The sequence below is a fragment of the Lontra canadensis genome, unplaced genomic scaffold, assembly GCF_010015895.1.
Source record: "Lontra canadensis isolate GAN:19392208 unplaced genomic scaffold, GSC_riverotter_1.0 scaffold1, whole genome shotgun sequence".
NCBI classification, from domain to species: Eukaryota; Metazoa; Chordata; class Mammalia; order Carnivora; family Mustelidae; genus Lontra; species Lontra canadensis.
In genome coordinates, this window is record NW_022630995.1 from 86,126,540 (window position 1) to 86,141,376 (window position 14,837).

Sequence of the window (14,837 nt, forward strand, 5' to 3'; positions counted from 1 at the left end):
TCCTTTATGATTTTTCCTTTATCAGTATATTTTGGAAATTTAATTATACTACATCTTGGTGTTGGTCTGCTTTTGTTCATTTTGATGGGAGTTCTCTGTACCTCCTGGATTTGGATGTCTATTTCCTTACCCAGATTAGGGAAATGTTCTGCAACAATTTCCTCAAATAAACGTTCTTCCCCCTTTCTATCTCTCCTTTTTCTGGGACATAAAAAGATGTTCAATATCACTCATCATCAGGAAAATACAAATCAAAACTACAATGAAATAGCACCTCATACCAGTCAGAATGGCTAAAATTAACAATACAGGAAACAACAGGTGTTGATGAGACTGTGGAGAAAGGGGAACCCTCTTACACTATTGGTGGGAATGAAAACTGGGGCAGCCACTCTGGAAAACAGTATAGAGGTTCCTTAAAAAGTTAAAAATAGAATTAACCTATGATCCAGCAAATGTACTACTAGGTATGTACCCAAAAGATAAAAAAAACACTGATTTGAAAGAATACACACACCCCCAATGTTTATAGCAGTATTAACAATCAAAGCCAAATTATGGAAAAAGCCCAAATATCCATTGACTGATGAATGGATTAAGAAGATGAGGTGTGTGTATACACACACACACACACACACACACACACAAATGAGTATTACTCAGCCATAAAAAAGAACAAAATCTTGCCATCTGCAATGACATGTTGCTATAGGGTATTATGTGAAGTGAAATAAGTCAGTCAGAAAAAGACAATATCAAATGATTTCACTCACATGTGGAATTTAAGAAACAAAACAGATAAATGTAGTGGGAGAAAAAAAAGAGACAGATGAGAAAACAGACTCTTAACTACAGAGAACAAACTGAGGGTTACTGGAGGGGAGGTGGGTGAGCGGTTGGGTTAAATGGGTGATAGGGATTAAGGAGGGCACTTGTGATGAGCATTACCTAATTGTATGTAAGTGATGAATCACTAAATTCTAGACCTGAAACTAATATTACACTGTACATTAACTAATTGGAATTTAAATTAAAACTTGAAAAAGATTTTAAAAATCAACAGAAATTGTATAATTTTTCAGAAATAATTTATTCATATGCTGCTCCTTGGTTAGACATCTGAGCTACCCAAAGACTTTAAGGGTAGGCTGAGGGGAATAAAAATGTAGATTCCTTCCCTCTCAGTAGCCTTTGTAAATTTATTTTTTACATTCTCACTACACACATTTAGGCATATAGAATTTGTCCCAGGAACTCCCCTTCTGGGTGAAATTATACAGGCTTAGGACTTTCCAGACTCCCAGCTTTGGCAGTGGCTATATGCTCAAAAATCCAGGGGTTTGGTTTATTCTGTTCTCATGCCTCTTCATCTTTCCACATCTTCCCTAGAGTCTTGTGCACACAGCCTTAACTGAGAAGGGCAATTTGTGGGCAACCTGATCAAGGAAACCTTGTACCTCTTTGAATTTACAATGCCCACCCATCTCCATATGAGATGGCCAACCTTCACAGGAATTACATTGTTGCCAAAAGCAGTTTTGCCTTCCCACATATGCTGTCTCATACCCTTGCAGATGATGAGCTTGAAAGGGGCTGATGCTCTCCATAAGGCAAACATATTTTTGGGGTCCATATAGTGTTCATTGTTAGGTGCATCATTTCAAAATGGCCCCAGTGGAGGTAACCATCACCAAGTGCCAAGATCAAAAAACTGCTTTCTGTGAACTTAGTAACTTCAGCAGAAGTTCCCTATATGTCACTCAAGTTCTTAGATTCTTTTCTCACTTTTGACACAAATGGTGCTCTTTCAACAAATCTAAGCTTGAGCTTCTCAGGAATAGAAACATCTTCAAAAGTTGCCACTGGGAGTAGCATCTGTAGTCCAGCAATGGTAGGTGGGGCTGTCCAAGAATCCGACAGTGTTGCTCACAGTGTTGTTCAAGCCAGCCACTGCCACAGGGTCACCTGCATCTGGGAGCACAAGACTCCCACCCAAGACTCTTACGTATTTTTAATCGTTAGTGAGTCACACACATTTACATGTTTATTGACAATATGGAATTTTCTTCTATGAATTTCTAGCTCATATGCTTATCATATTTTTTATCAGTTTATAACAACACATATTCATCTTTGCATATCTCATGCCTAATATAGAACTTAGCACAGAGTAGTTATTCAACAAATAACATATTTTTGGTTGTAAAAATATGTTATCCATCCCCACAGGACCCAGTTCTAAGTCTGAATCTTGATTGCCATGAATTTACATTTAACTTTGGGAAAATCAAATTCTTGGAATCTGAAAATGCTGTCCACAATCAGACCCCTAGTAGCCCTGATACTATATATCCTAAAGTTTGAGACTTGAGAGAGAATATCTCCTATATAAAAATTTTCTAAAGAATAGACCAGGAAGAAGAGCAGGGCCAATTTACCTGATACCATTGGGAGGTACCACAAGGTTGGTCTGTACCCAAACCTTGATCTGCCAGAAGCCCAACAGCCATCTTCTTTAAAGCAGTCATCATACCTTAACAAGTCTTAGAGTAATCAAGACCAACTATGTTTTCTATGGGATATTTAGGAAAATAGAAAGACATTTCCTATCAAAATTTCACTGGATTCATATTTTAAAGAAGTCTTGGTCAACCCAGACCATGCAGAAAAATCCCTAAAGGAACATCTTTTAATGCTTCCTTTGAATATATATTAATTAATGTATATAATATACATAATATATATAATTTATATTATGTTTACTTTTAATGTTTGTAAGAATATATATTTGTATTTTCTCTCTTTTTTTAAATAAGGATATTTTTCTGATATTAAAGAATTTTCTAATAATAGAACCCAATCTTATAACATTGTGCCTATAAGAAAGAGAGCCTCATGTGTCTGTTGCACAAGATGTCCTTGGGAATCATTTGAACCATCGTTCAAGAGATAGGAGACCCTCTAGGAAAAAAAATCTCATGGCATTCTATTGTCTACCTTGATATACTGCCAAGTTTTCACAAGAATTATCACATTTATTCCTTACATTAACTTGTGAGAAAGAGCAAAACAAAAACAAACTATATATTTTTTAGTTCTATGGGGCCATTAATTAGAATATACAGCATGTATTTAATAACAACTTTTTGGGATATATATATAAAAAGAAACACTCCCATATTAAATATATACGTTTTAAAATGTTTCCAGATTTCAGAAAAGCAAGAAAGATATGTTCTTTGTTTGTTACTTTAGCATCAGGGAACCATGATGGCACTAGCTCTCTTTTATATGGGAAAACAGAAGTGGAATTCCTTACCTAAAGAATCAAGATACGAGTGAATATTTCCTTGGCTCAGTGCTTTCCTATGACAGCATTGCTGGAGCAAAGGGAGTAAAAGAAGAGTTTAGAGTTTGAAGTTAGGTCAGCGAGAGGGGAGGAGGACCCGGCAAGAAAGGACGGGGAGCTGAGAATTTGGAGCTAGTCAGACTCTGCCCGGACTGTGATTTTGCCTTTAGCCACTTATTTCTGACCACAGGTTACTATTCTAGGCTTTCCAAGCTATAAGCACAATCGGTATGGCCTTTTTATTTTTATCATTCTGTTCCCAGCACTCTGCTTCACTTTCAGACACCAGTCATTTCCCCTATTCCTACCAGATATACCCACCAGAATGTTTGTATTTTTTTTTTAAAGATTTATTTTGTTTATTTAGAGATAGTGAAAGAGCAAGAGAGGCAGGGAGAGGCAGAGGGAGAGGGCAAGAGACTCAAGCAGACACTTCATGGAGCACAAGCCTGATGTGGGGCTCCATCTCATGACCCTGTAATCAGGACCGGAGCAGAAACAAAGAGTCGGCTACTCAGTGGACTGCACCACCCACCATCTCAGAATGTTTGTATTCTAAGAGAGACTGAAAGACTCTTGACTTGAAGAAATAAATTTCCAATGGTACAACTGAGGGGCTATGATAAATAGTAGGAAAGACGTTTTTGGCTAGATTCAACATGTGCCCTTAGAGTTATAACTAAAGACATACAAACTGTGACCTTGGTAGTCTCCTTAACAAATGTGCCAGCTTGTCCTTCAGTGGTGACTGGATGGCTTGTTTAATGGCACTGTCGTAACTGCAACAGCTGAAATTCTGTGTAACAATGCTTCTCTCACAAGGCTTTGCAGTGCCCATTTTAGCTTTGGAATCTTGCAGCCATTGGCCTCTGCCCTTAAACAGCCAAGCCAAAATAGGCCATCCACAGCACGGTGGCTTAAGACCTCAGGTTTGCTTCAGAGAGCTCTGCCTTCTTCTCTCAGGGGGGCCTCATGTTGCAGTCTGAGCATCAGCCAGCACACAAGCATCGGTGACGCATCCAGGGGTATGGAGTTGTCCCTGTGATAAGGAAGAACTCAGCAGAGATGTGATTTTCCCTGTTGTAAATTCTGTCACGATCTGCTGCCCAATTTCCTCTCCTCTCAGCCCAGTGTTTCAAGAGAATAGAGACTCTCTGTCTGATAAAGTTTTTTCTTTGCCCACATGAAAGGGTATGAAGCAATTGCAAGCCTGCTAAAGAGCTGTTGTCTGTGGAGATAACCACAGCTTCAGTTTTTGGGCCACCAGCCCCTATGGCTGCCTTTCTTCCTACCATCCGTTTGAGCAGGAACAGTAGTTTGTGCCAACTCCAGAACTTCAAGCATGTCATTTCTGAAACCACAACAAGTCTCTTAAGCTTCCTGAACAAAGGGTTCAGAGTGGAAAGCCCTGAAGTTCTTTTGGGCCTCCTAAAACCACAAAGCTGATTACTGAACAAAGCCCCAGAGCATCTGAACACATGGGTGCCTTTCTTGGAGCTCATCTCAGAACATGAAAAACAGTTGAGAGCAGTGACTAGGGAAGGGCTGGGGGTGGGGTAGACAGTCTACCTTCTCAGAGCAGTAACACCATCTAGACCATCTGCACCAGTGATGGTTCACAACTCTGTCAAGCAAAAGGACCTCCTTGTAATATCAAATCTTAACAATCGTATTGTTAGTAGAATCTAACTAAGAAAATATATAATGAGGAAATGCTAGTTTGAACTCAGTGTTCTTTTACATAAATTTATATTTTGCTGGTTCTAGTTATCCTTACATTTAAAAAAAATATTAGTACGTTTGCACAAAACATTAATTTTCCCTCCTGAGATTATGCATCTAGAAGCTAGATTCATGGACACTTTGCAATAACTCCATGGACCACTAGGGGTCCCACCAGAAGCTAGGAAACACTGACAAATGGGAACTATTCATCACAGCAAGTACTCAACTAGACCCAGTAGCTGCAAGCCCTTCTGGAAGAGAATCGATTATGCATTTGGATGCCTCACAGTTCGGTGTTTATTTATGAGTCTAAAATTTCTAGGATAAATTCCTCTTGGAATGTAATGCCAGGAACTCTCTATCTCGAGTCATTTAAAATTTTGCCTCAGTTTTATTGAGATATAATTTTCAAACAACATTGTGTGAGTTTATGGTGTCCAGCATGTTGATTTCATACATATGGTAAAATGATTCCCACCACAGCATTAGCTAACAACTCCAACCAGTCACAGAAATTATGTGAAGGACATTGTATTTCCTCCTCTCGTGTAATGCACACTCTATTATTCCCTGTATTTCCAGTTTTTCCTTAGCTAGGAGGAAATTTAGAGCTAAATGTAATGCTCAGTTGTGACAATCACCTGGTGCCTCTGTCCCTGCACTTTGTGCTTACTCCTCAGCATTGTTAGTTTTCCTTTTTATTTTCCAAGCATCTCTCTGTGATCTTCATGACAGGCCTCCTCACCTCATGGAGATTAGAGTGGCATAAATTATAAACAAGCACCAAGGCCCTCATTTGGCTGTTAGCCTCCAAGGTAGTAAAAAGAGTAAAATGCTCCCCAGAGGAATTTCCTCTGGGCCACTAAGCTATTCTGCCATCTCCTCTGCCAAGTGTCCGTGTATGGACTAGTATCATCCAAATTCCTAGGCCACACTTCTCCAAGATGATAGGGAGCACAAGGATAGTGGCGGCTGAGAAGTGTGACTCACTCTCACAACACCGACCCTTCACAAGGCCTCAAAGCAAAGCAAAATGAAACAAAAGAAACCAAGCAAAATCAAAGGAATTCAAGAGAGCTGACAAAAACAGATGAGCAGCAAAAGCAGCTCCTACACGGTCCCAACGGCTACCGCCAACATTCTCACTGGCAGGATCTTCTGACTACTCTTCCAGCAAACTTTTCTATTTTATTTCTTCTGACCTATTGTCCCTTGCCTTGTTGCAGTCTTACCTGTTTTCCTTCATTCCCAACCGGCATCTTTCTGTCAATGTACTAAACCATCTTACCACCAGGGAGCAGTGCAGTTAAAGAAATTGGCTCAAGGGGTTTGCAGCTCTAGACTAGGAAGTATTAGTGATAAAATCATTCCATAAATTTGTCTTTCTCCATGATTTTTTTTTTACATTTCCACTTTAAACTTAAATTATGGTGATATTCCCACTTGTAAATCTACATTCATATCAATGTTTTAATAAATAGGACTGTCTTGGATTCTGTCAAAGTCCTCTCTACTGTAAGATGCCATTTAACAACAATTGGTGCTATGACGTATATATCAAAATATAGACCCAGAGGCCATTACATCCCACTTCAGCTTTCTTTGGGTACGAACCACAAAGTTTTAATAATGAAGTATTTCTTAGAATTAAACCCCTTCAGATAGTGTTGTCAGTTTTGCAAGGTAAGGGGTTCTCTGAACCTGAAGCTATTGTCCTGTGGGTAAGAAGTACTTCCAGTCTGCTCAGTAAGTGCCCCCTTTGTTATAAATAAAGGCCCTTGGAATTTGATCTGTGTGTTGGGGTTCTCGTTAGACCCCTCTAAGGCAGCTTTGACAGGCTCCAGCTACAGGGAACAAGGTGACTCCTAGCCCTTGCCTCAGGGGCAGGGGCTTTATTCCATTATCGCTAAGCATCTTCTATTACAATGTGTATGTACTATTTGCTTTGCTTTGTTTTTAAGAGTTTGTTACTTTAAATAAAGGTACTGGCAAAGGAGGGTAAGTATTATGATACACATGGCCACTGCGCAGTCATTAATTCAAACTGTGACTACTATTTAGCCCTTAAAGACCAGAGGATTACTAGGCATGTCCCAGAAAACAGAGCTAAAAAATAGGCCAGCAGTTCTTCAGATCAGAAGAAAGCGCCAGTCACTACCAAGGAATTTGGCCTTTGCTCCTCAGAAAGAAACCTGAACTGACCAAGAGACTTGGGATTTCACTAAGGTAGATGGTTCCAGAAAAAAGTGTTGAGAAATATTTGAAAAAGAAAATAAGGATGATTTGATATTCAAGCATGGTGAGATTTTTCAGATATCTTACATTGGTATATAAAGACGCAGTGAGATTGGAAGAACTAGACTTATTGCGGTGATTATTTCACAATACATACAAATACTGAATTATGTTGTACATCTAAATTTTAATTATAATGCTATTTGCCAATTATATCTCAATTTTTTCAAAAAACTTTGAACTTCCTGAAAAAAATATTGAAAAGGTCAAGTTGCTGGGTAAATAAGGGCAGAGCAAAGGATACAAGCACCTCTGTCACCTAGGTTCTATGGGAAGATAGGAACATAGCTTAGATGGGTGCCTTATTCCAAGATACAACACCATCTCCTGCCATAAAAATGGGAAGTTTTTTTTTTTTTCTTCAGATAAAGTCAATTAGCTAGCACAGAGCATCACTCTACTTACCAGGCAAAGTTAGGACAAACTACATGTGGCAAATGGCACTATCAAACTGTCTTACTTGAGGACTAGTTATGGCTCATCTTAAAGATATGTATGTAACTGGGGATGAGATCTTTCTGTCTCTGCAATCTTTCAGCAGATTGCCTGTGATGTGTATTCAGTTTTAATGTTTATTCAACAATGAAATGGTTTTCTTTCCCTAAAAGACAAGAAAAAGAAAACAGTTTAGTAAAGAATACAAAAGGAGGTTATAGGGGGGAGTGCACTAAATATGGGCACTGCATTTATACAGGCGCCCTATGAGGTAGGTATTATTTTTACTAACATTAAAACTCTCATATAAAGGAAAAAATGAGTGAGGGAAGGTAAGTAATTTTCCTTGAGTTTCCCTGTGATAGACGTTGGATTCTAATCCAGCCCATGTTCTTAATGCTACCATCTTTTCTGACTCCAGAGTTTGCATTCCTAACCATGATGCTCCCTGTCTCCAGAAGGGAATATAAATCTAGACCAATTTAAGGAAAGACAGGACAGAGGCTCAAGGGAGGTGGTCCTGGATCTAACTTCTCAGCATTCCTGCTACACTGATAGATGAGTACAATTTATTTTAGCTTCTCTGGTAATAAGTCTCTCTTATTTTATTCCAGTTCTATGTGCTTGAGGGTCTTTCAGAACAGACATGGCATTACTTCTCAAGTGAACCAGACTTCAGCATAGAGAAACCATTCAGTAGATATATTCAGTTTTGTGACCAAAACTTGGGAATAATGATATCTGTAAACAGTTTGATGACAAGTTCTCCTCTGGAAACTAAAATTAATAACACCCATCTTCATCACTTCCATCAATACTATGTAAAAAAAAAAATTGCACACATTATGGAAGAAGGCAAGCATACCATTTAGTGAGAGGAAAATCATCATAAGCATCTCTGTTTAGTGATATCTGTTGAAAGAACTCACATCAGAAACAACTGTGGTGGTTCAGAATTGGTATCAGAAATAACTGCAGATACATACAATGAAGGGAATCTTAACAATTAATCTCACCCATGTATAGAGGTTAAGGAAGCCACAAAGACCGAATAGGGTAGCTGTAGGTTATACTAACTAGATAACAATGGCCACACATTATTCCACAAGGGTAAAATTTCAATTTAACCAGAAGAGTGAACCCAGTGTCACATTAAATGACCCAGAATTATCATGAATATAGACTATTGGGTCATGTAGAACTGTCTTGATGCATTTCCATACTCTCTAACTCTTTTGTCTGATTTGTAAATTCTTTTTCTTTCTCTTGTGGCTGACAGGTTGCAGTGATGTGCCTGTCTCGAGCATTTACTACCTGCGGTAGACACATCGTGTGAAGACTGCCTAACTCCCTGTGGTCACCTCAGCTCCTTTCTGATACACAGGAACAGGATCCTAGAAGAAGCAAAGTTTGCTTATAATAACCTAGTGCGTGGAAACAGCTGACTGCATGAAGGACAGCCCACCTGACTAGGCTGATCAATGGTCCTTCCCAGGGAATGTGGAGTCTGGAACCAGAGTGAGTGTTAAATTCTCTGTCAGTCTGTGATTGTAATACATATACTTGAGAGCGATGAGAAGCCATTATATGGCTTGTACCCTAAACCCTATGTAAAGTAGATGCTTAAGAAACAAGAGACAGTGAAAAAGTATGCAAGGATTCACAAAGAACTTCTCGTTACCAATTCCATTCCTTCTTGAGGTCCAGAACATTCCTGTCCTTAGGTTCTATAAGACATTACCAAATTTTGATAGTAATTTCTGCTTTCCCCTCCTAAGTTGGTATAGTGGACATCTGTTCATGCTTCTCATCATCTATTCTTTATTTCTTCCTCCCTAACAACTCCCCTAATTCCTAGTTAATTTCTAGTTATATGTTTTTTGTTTTTGTTTTTTAAGATTATTTATTTATTTATTTATTTATTTATTTATTTATTTATATGACAGAGAGAGACTGAGAGAGAGAGAGACAGTGAAACAGGGAACACAAGCATGGGGAATGGGAGAGGGAGCAGCCGGCTTCCCACAGAGCAGGGAACCTGATGCGGGGCTCGATCCCAGGATACTGGGATCATGACCTGAGCTGAAGGCAGAACTTAATGACCACCCAGGTGCCCCCTAATTTCCAGTTATATGTTTTAATTAGAACCGATCCTAATCCTTGGCTTCAGAGTGGGCCCAGACTGAACCCCATCAGAGCACCCCATTCTCCTGTATGGAGTTATTGATGCAGAAGTGAGCACATGAACTCATTTGTTCTAATTCAGTTTAAAAGAATTTCCTAGGAGGTTTTGAGAAAAAAGTTTCCTTTCTTATTCTTAGGACTTAGCAAAAAAGATGGCCAGTGGACATAAAAGAAATATTTAACTGTCAGGTGCTTCTGACAACTCCTTACAATTGTAAGGAAAGTCAGATTTAAGATAAAGCCAAAACCATGCAGGGAAAAAAAGAAAAGAAACTAGGTCCTTGGTGAGAACCTGGGTCACACTTTGTCTGAAGCCTGTAGACATGTCACTTTCATGTACAGTACATTTTTTTTTATTTTTAAAGTCTATTTGAGTTAGATTTTTAGTTGTAATGAACAACATGCTAATTGATAAGCACTTTTAAGTTGTTTTCAACTAAACAGTAATTTTGTAGTATTCAATGACTTAATCTGAGCTAAAGTATATGAAAGAGTCACAATAATTGGGCACTGAGGAGAGACCCAAGGAAATCTTCTACTAAATAAAGTACTCATGCTGTGTGTGTGTTATTAAATATTATTTTTACTTGTTCTGAGGCCTTTGGGGGTTACTTCCTGACTTTTTATTTTCTCAAAAAGCTAGACTATCAAATAAAGGAATGCAGATAAATCCCAGTATATTTTACTGACAGAGGAGCCTTTAGAAAATGAACTAATTCAACATCTTCATTTTATGTGTACCATAAAAATTACTGCACACCCTCAAACACAAGTGTAGCAGGCTTTGGAATAGAACATTTCCCCTTACCTTGAAATTTCAGCTAAAATACAAAGCTATATTCAATAGTCACTAGATAAATCCCAGCATGACTTGCTGAGAAATATCCAACCTAGTTCAGTGACCTTTACCCCCAGCACACTGTATAAAAGTAAACTAAGAATTCCCCGGGAACAGAATTCTTTGCAGAGTTCATAGTAGAGAAGGTATTTCCCCTATTCTCCATGTGAGGAAAGATATGAGCTACATGTTCCCTAAGTGCCTTTGGGAAGCCTCAAAAGAAGTTTTTTTAGAGGTAAGTGTTATCTGCCAGAACAGAATAGGTTCTCTGACCTCACGTCTCTTGGTTTAGCACTTGCCATGTACTGCTAACACCAGAGTGCTCAAGTGGATGAGCTTTGGGATCAAACTCATGTGTACTCCCAGGAGCTTAGGGGCACACGTGAATAAGAAACAAGAGTAGCTGAAGAGGGTAGGTAGGACAAGAGGAGAAAGCAGCAGTAGGACTGGGCAGAGAAAAGATGCCAAATGTTCGCCAGGCCAGTTTTGGGTGAATAGGTGATGGAATGGTCACATTGAGAGCCATTTCTAAATGGCTCCAACCCAAAAGTCTGTCCACTGGGGTGAGGGAATCATGGCAGAACAAGGTCACATGTGGTCACCACCAGGGATAGAAGCTGATGAGATATCACAACAGGTCATCGGGAGAGGAAATCACCTAAGTCAAGAACCAGGGCAAGTGAAGTTCTCTGAGGAATTCACTAATGTGTGCCATGAAATGGTCAGTATTTGAATCCCTGTGTGAGAAAATATAGTCAACAGCACCAACTAGTTAAAGCTATATGCTTTACTTCTTGTCCCTCTTCTCTCCCTGGCCTGAAGGAGCCAAGTGTAGCAAAAATGTGTGTTTGCAAGGGGAGAGAAAGGACAGTGAAAGAGCAGAATATCTCATTCCCTTCTTCCCCATGGTTGGTTTAAAACCATGAGTCAATTCTAAACTGGCAGGTAGGAGAAGGTTTAATTGGATCAAAGATTTAAATTTTGATGTTAGACTAAGCTGTCCTTATTAGTGGAAAATAGGAATTGTTCTACTATCCCAAAATGACTGAAAAAGATTAGAATCTGCCTCACATATTATTCAGACTTCGGAGATAGAGAGTTGATACAGTATTCGGGGGCAGTGATGGGAGAAGAATAATGCTGTTACGCCTGCTGAATAAATCTATAATGATAGTATCATAAATATAAACCAATACACAGCAACATTTATATTTTGAGACAAATAAGCATGGATCAACAATGATGAGCACTGTCATTAAGATGGATATAAATTTCCTGTCTCAGAATAAAGACACTGAGAACTAAATAAACAACAACAAAAAAAATCTACTACTATTGTATAATTCAGAATCTACTGGAAATCACTACACTAATTTCTTTAGAGACTTTTAAATTTCATTTTGCACATAGAGATTTTTTTGCCACATCTTTGCTGCTTTCCATTCTATAATGTAGTCATCATTGTTACACTTGAACACAAAATACAATTTATAAAGTTTTGTGGCTCAGATTAGGCAGTAGGTGAAAGACAATTAAGAGATGTATTATAAAGTCTTTTAGAAAAATAGAAAATTGTAAGCTCTAGGTGTTTTGCAACACTAAATAAATGGTACACACTCCATTATCATTAACAAATAAATCTGCCTTCCTCACTATAAGTTTAATGGGCTTACAAAGAAATATAACGTTTTCTTCAGTATTTAATCCTGTTGATCGTCTTCATCTTTCTTCACCGTTGGTTCCATGATACACCCTGTCCTAATCCTCCTCTTACTCTTCCTTCTAATTTTGGCTTCTTTGTCTTTTTCTTTAGCACTTCTTTCTTTTTTTACCCTGTGTTTGTATTAGTTAAATTACATTCAGTTGAAAGTAACAAAGACCCAACTATAGTGGTTTATACACACAAGGGTTTGTTTTCTCCAATAAGAGAAAATCTAGTTACAGAATGTCCAGAGCTGGTATGTAACAGCTTTAGGAAGTTAACAGAAATTCATGTGTCTCTACTGTTGTGATTTCCTCAAGGCCACCTCATGACCAACCTGACTGTTAGCATCAGCCATTACCTTTGCATTCCAAGCAACAGGAAGGAGGATTGGATAAAGAGACTTGCTCTGTCCTTGACGTCCCATGCAATACTATGACAAAAAATGATTGGCCAAAACTAGTCATGTGACCAACAGCTCTATGGTACACTGAGAAATGCGGTCTTTTATTTCAGGAGGTGATGTACTCAGCCAAAATTTTGCCTTCTCTTACTAAGAAAGATAGAGGAATGGATGCTGGGTAGGTAGCTAGCAGTCTCATCAAACCTTCTTTTACCTCCCTCTGTATTCTGCATTGGTAATCTTACCCAATCCCACAGTTGCATGGATAACCTCTCAAATCTCCAGCTTTATTTCTCTTCAGTTTTTCCTTTCCCATTTATGCATTCCTTTTTGACTTTTCCACCCAAACATTTCTCTAGATTCTCTAGATTGTATCCAGATCTATCTCAGGTTCATTATGTCTAGAACCAAATATGTAATCATCTTACCAAATCACCAAGCCAGCTTCTACATACTACTCACACAACCAGCTCACATAAAGCACATAAAGCAATTTCCCAAACCCTCTCAGCATCTACTGCCTGTGGGCTAAGCAGCTTGCTGTAACTCATTTCATGTTTCACATCACGATTTACTTCTGTTTTTAGGTGATTCCCATAACCACTTTGAAAAAAATATCAGGTTTTTGTTGTAATTTTTGCATTTAGTAAACCTCCCCAAGTGCAGGACTACTCTGTTTATTATTACAAACAGTCTGTTTGTAACAATAACAAACTAGTCTGTTTGTTATTACAAAATAAAATAAGCATCAGTGCCTAAAAAGATGTGAAAAGATGTGAAACAGAACTGGTTTTGCAACCAGTTCTGGGTTTTTACCAATTTTCTTCTTAATCACATTGTTTTTAGCCCAATGATCTGGCATGTGCCACATAGCTTTGTTGGTGGGGTGATGGTGCAGTAGGAGTCTTCTTTGCCAAATTCATTAATACGAATTAGAAGCTGTCCACCAGCTCAGAGAATTTCTGTTCATATAACAGTTATTTTTACCACAACTTGGTGTGCAAATAAGCCAAGAAACAGCAGCATCTTCTATATGGCAAATAGAAATGTGCGGTAGGAGAGAATGATCCTTCACATAGGAAGAAGATAAATCTCAGTATGTTTGGGAAGGAGAAGGAGAGGGGGGAAAAGGAAAGTGAAGAAATCTGCTTCTGGTTGTCAGAAGAAGCTGGGATTATAAGTAGAGGCTCTAGATGGTAATGTTAATGCCCTTCTTTTATGGCTACTAAGGAGACACAGGCTGCGGTGAGTAAAATAACATACCAGATGTCCTTTGTCCACCCTCTACTGAAATTGATATCCGAGGTCACTGATGCTGAAGGCCCTTGTCTTTATCCATCCTGCTTAATCTCTCTGTAGCATAGCATCAGGCACAATAAATTGCACTTCTCCCTTGGCTTTCAAGAATTGAGAAACACTCCCATCTGATTCTTCTACTCTAGTCAACCCTTTTCAGTCTTATTGCTAGTTCCTGTTTCTTAACCCTTTTATTAGTCCTGCTGTTTCCTGCAGTTAATTTTCCACTTGCTTTTCTACCTTTTCTTTACCTGCTGATCTAATTTATTTCCATAACATTAACTTTATGCATCAATGATTTCCAAATCTGCAGTCCAATCTAGATTTCTTTCTTATCTCTGGACCTATACTTCCGTCTACTAGATATCTTCTCCTGAATAATTTACAGATATTTGAAGTACAACATGTCATCTTTCTCTTTAAATCTGTTATTGCCCTTGCATTTTCTTTCTTGGTTAATTTTGTGCCACCCACCTATTCACCCAGGCTGGAAAGCTTTGAATAGGGATCCAAGATCCCTATGTCTTTTTTGTTCCCATTCCCCATTTCATCAGTCACCAAGATCTGTGGATCCTTATTACACATACCACATGGATCATTGTTTACCTGA

The 14,837-nt window shown here is 38.6% G+C and overlaps 1 pseudogene; it reads right to left on the bottom strand.

The window, feature by feature from the left end:
• Positions 1-1,217: 1,217 nt before the first annotated feature.
• Positions 1,218-9,133, bottom strand: LOC116866686 (annotated as a pseudogene).
• Between the last annotated feature and the right edge of the window lie 5,704 nt (positions 9,134-14,837).